This window comes from Pezoporus flaviventris, unplaced genomic scaffold (genome assembly GCF_033815535.1).
Source record: "Pezoporus flaviventris isolate CSIRO_AGI_PZ_B2104156 unplaced genomic scaffold, CSIRO_AGI_Pfla_v1 ptg000213l, whole genome shotgun sequence".
NCBI lineage: Eukaryota > Metazoa > Chordata > Aves > Psittaciformes > Psittacidae > Pezoporus > Pezoporus flaviventris.
The window spans coordinates 3,918,509-3,923,019 of record NW_026892761.1 but is presented as its reverse complement, the minus strand read 5'-3'; the positions used below and the strand labels follow the sequence as shown (position 1 = coordinate 3,923,019).

General features: G+C 49.4%; 1 non-coding gene across 1 annotated transcript; it reads left to right on the top strand.

Annotated features, from left to right (window-relative positions):
- Window positions 1-2,664: 2,664 nt before the first annotated feature.
- Window positions 2,665-2,736, top strand: TRNAE-UUC (transfer RNA glutamic acid (anticodon UUC)). The gene has a single exon. It is a non-coding gene; the product is annotated as a tRNA-Glu (tRNA).
- The last annotated feature ends 1,775 nt before the right edge of the window (window positions 2,737-4,511 follow it).

The window sequence follows — 4,511 nt, the reverse complement described above, 5'->3', positions numbered from 1 at the left end:
GTTTTATAATGGGCATGATGTAAATGTATATAACAAGCCAGGTGTTCTGCAGAGGGGCTTTTTATCATCCTGTCCCAGTTTTTCCCTCTTACCTTCCTTAGCTCCCTTGCAAAGGAATCAGTTGTGCTATCACATTACCAATTGGCAATGGCAGCAGCTGGCTGTAACCCAACCTTAGCAGCATGGGACACGGAAACAGATGGAGCAGCAAATGCTCTTTGTTTCCTCTCCTGCTTTCTAAAACAGATTGTGAGTAAAAACATACTGGAGAGGTTTCTGCCATCTTCCCTGCTACCGTGGCTCCCTACTGCTGGCAAAGCTATGGATGAGCTCTAGCAGAGCTCCCCACAGCAAAAGAGAGCTTTGCCTTTTTAAAGGGGAGCTGAGAACAGGAAAAGAGCATCAGATACAATTACAAGCCCTGAGAAGGGAAAGAAGGGTGCAGTGGGTGAGACGGCTGAACTGAGTTGAGGGCTGCCCATGCATCAAGTCTTGCTCCTCCTGCTGCTCTCACTCTTGGTTCTGGTGTTCATCTGAGCCTGGGTGAATCTTATCAGCTCACTAAACTGGCACAAACCAGAAGTGAGTGGTGTTTTGCCAGGCTGGTAACCTGAACCAGCCCAACAAATGTTCAGGTAAACACTGGGATGAGGATAAGGAGCAGAGCCACAAACCAGAACGGGCCAGGAGGAGAGGAGAAAGGGGGAGGAAGGTGAAGGTGGCAATGTCCCTTGTGAACCAGGAGGTCAACTCTGCTGTCCTGGGTAGTCCTTGTCCCAAAGCTAGGCAGAGATGGAAAGGGAAGTGATGCTTCCAGGTCACTTTCTGTGATCCAAACTCTGAGGCTGCTGGCAGCAAAGGTCAAGAAAATATCCACAGCAGAGCTTTGCCTGCCTTACTTCAAAATTCCCACAAACTCCCCAAAATAAGGGGCATATGTCCCTGCCACCGCATCAGTTGCAGGTTCCCAAGTGACTTTTACACTTACCTGTGTCTGGTAAGAGCTCTGCTGCTTTCAGCCCAGCCCTCTAAGGATTTACTGATGGGTGCAAACACATGAGCTGGGCAACGTTGCTCGCTCTGCCCTGCAGAAGACATTATCCACTGGAAAACATGACACTGTGTGTGGGTTGGCTGCACAAGTCCCACCAGCAGCTGCCGTGGTGGGGGACAGCTGCCCAGCGCAGAGATGGGAGGACAATGCCAATGACACTGAGCTGACACCACAGTGTGCACTCAGACAGCAACGTGAGCAGTGGTGACAGAGCAGTCCCACCTCACTGTCACTCCCTGTTCCTCTCCCTCTGGCTTCATGAGCTGCCTGACCCGTCTGGCTTTGCGGTGGCTGGTGTTTGTGCCAGACCATGTAATACTGTCGTAGGTACTTGCCAAGAACTTTTATTTCTTAGCCACAGACAGAATCTGTAAATCCTCAAGCTAATCCTGCAGTCTGATGGGTTCTTTTTCTTACAAGGCTTTACAAATTAATTGAATCCCCATTTCTGTGAGGAATCTGCAAGGAAAGTCCCACAGACAGAACTACAGAGTTAAAAGCAGACGGCGACTTGTAAGGTCGCCTTTGCCATTTCTCACCAGTGCAGAGGCTCTTCTGGGGGTATTTCTTGATGGCCTTGTCTCCTGGGGCAACCATTCAGACTCAGATCCTGTCAGGGTAGTTTGCATTATAATCTGCCTGAGTTTTCTCAGCTTCATCCCATTATTCCTGCTCTTCTTAACTATCAAAAAAAAAAAAGCTCCATTTTGTTGTTTATAGATGTCCCCAACTGAAATACCTGCAGGTTGTTACTTCTGTATCCTTCCAGGGAAATAATACATATTTGTTTTCTTTAAACTTAATCCCTTTTACCCTCAGGTAGTGTCTTGCACTCTGCCTGCGCACTGCCTGCTTACTGATACATACTGATAACATAAAGTCCTATAACGAGCACAAGAAGTGGTTTATTAGTCTTTATCTTTTATCCTTTCTTCTACAGTCAAGGGTTTGAGGCCCAGCCATGCTCCTGCTGAACTCAGTGGGAACGGCAGCAAGTTCTTTGCTCTACTGCGTAACCACAGGGCGAAATGAAGTTTCTGAACCTGTGGTTGCTGACATTGCAATGCCAGACATCCTTGTTTGCATTTGCTGCACCACCTTTGTCAGGCAAGCCCCGTTCCTCTCAGCATCCAGGTATTCAGCTTTAGGCAAAACACTTTGAAAGCAGTTCTTTGCTAGTTCTTTAAACATCTTGGAGATCTACTAAGCAGAGCAACTCAACGAACAGGTTCTTGTGTTTTGAGTGCTGGCAGCCTGAATACATGCGTCTCCATCCAAGTACCTCCATGGCCACCCTTTGTACAAGTACAGAAATGAGGTAATGGCCGCAAAGGTGCTGGACTTTTAGGCTGGACTTCATTTGTTCATCCTCCCATTTGTCATTTCCTTCTTCAGTGCCGCCAGCCTCCCGCCCCACCTTTAAACTAAGAGAATTCTAATGGCTGATTGAAGAATGACTCTAAATTTGGTGCGGGCAATAGAGGCAGTGCAGGCAGGAGGAGCAGTGCAGGCAGGAGGAGCAGTGCAGGCAGGACAGGCAGTACCAGCAGGCGGCGCAGGCAGGAGCGACACGGGCAGGAGACGGCGCGGCAGAAAGTGCAAGTGTGCGATCCCACATGGTCTAGCGGTTAGGATTCCTGGTTTTCACCCAGGCGGCCCGGGTTCGACTCCCGGTGTGGGAAAGCCCCGTATCTTTTTTTCCTCTTACGCCTTTATTGTGAGGGGGGATCATTTATTTATCATTCGTAAATTCTGCGAGATCCCTTCTTAATTCTTAGACAATTAATTTTTTTCTAAATGTCCCAAACTCAATGAACAGCTCATTTTAGACTTAAAAACCCTGTGCGAGAGCTGCAGGATCTTTTAAGGATTTCAAGATTTCAGGAACTTTGTTGGAAATTACATTAAATGACACGGCAGCCTGATAGCTTCATAAAACCAGCGGTTGAGTTTGGTTTAGGTATGTCTATACGCAATAGCGAAATAATCATTTCAGGAGGCAATGTTTGTTTGTAACTTCTCTTTATATTGTTTCAGTTTTGTAGGACAAAAGAGAAAGAACCTAAACTCCCAGCCATCGTTGCTTACTTGGTGCTGACTTCAGCAGGAAACCCACTCAATGTTATCTGCATTACATTGAACAATTGGCTAAAATTTACTGCCTGTTATTAAATTTAAATACAAATGAGCCACTTTGTGGGCTCCCAGGGGAAACAAAGCACTGTTAATGAGACAAGCAGGGTTTGTTTCACAAAACACTACTTACTTTCTGAGTTAAACTGTTCGGCATCAAGGCTCCTGCAATCCTCAGGGGCTTGGCCAAGAGCTGCACCTGAATGCTGGGTCAGCGGCAAGTGAAGTTATACTTGGGCTGATCTGGCTAGAAAGCCGCTAGATAGCAGCCTTCTGAGGGGGTGAGGTGCAGAAGGGCACAGCCATAATGCTGTTACTGCTAAACTTAATGAATCCTGTCGAGCCCTCAGCCAAGGGGTCAGACCACAGACGCTGTTGAATTGCTGCATCAGAACTGATCTCAAAGGAATATAAACAGTTTCACCCCCCACCCCCCCCAATCCATGACCTAACTTGCTCTCCAACCTGAGTCTATGATTCTATGATTCCAAAGTTTGAATCTATCCCTCTCTCCTACAGTAAATACCAAGCTTGAAACAGCAACCCCAGACCATCATCTGTTTGGCCCAAGACAAAAGTATTTCACCAGGATGAGCACACAGAACACTTCCTCCCGTGCTCAGGCTCCAGCCTCAGCAGCTCAGGGAGTTCTGGAGCCGGACACGACTCACGCAGTGTGCGCATTTGTCACAACCAGCCAGTTCTTTTCACCTGCCAAACTCCAAAACTCCAATCCCATCCCCAGGGCGATTCTGCCCAGGATGATGTGCTTACACTGGAGATGTTAGTGCGAGAACCTGGACACAGATGTTAACTGGCCTGCCTACACTGGATAGACTCTGTGTACAGTGCAGTAAGCTTGGAAAGAGCCAACATGGCTTTTGAAGCTGACTCTAAACCACTCATGGTGACACGGTGCCCAGGAAAGGAATGAAGTGACTCTTAACAGAGCAAATACAGCCAGCCTGGACGAGACCCCTGGGCAGGACAGCGGCTGGAGCGCACAACAGCCAGCCCCAGGGCCCCTGCAGACCGCCAGAGACGGAAGGCTGGGGGGGACTGGGGATCCGGGCGTTGGAACGGGCGTTGGAACGGGGGGACCCACACGGGTGTCAAGCGTCACCCCCTCACGGGGACCGTCCTCTCCGCCTGGAGCGGGCCCGCCGAGCTCTCGCGAGAATATTGGGGCCCGTGACAGCTCCCCCCCTCCCGTCCTAAGTATCGCGACTATTCAATCCTCCGCTTCCGGGCGCGATGTCTCGCGAGAGTCGGCGGGTGCGGGCATGCGTGCGGACGTTGTCTGGCCGTGCGTCTCGCGAGAGCC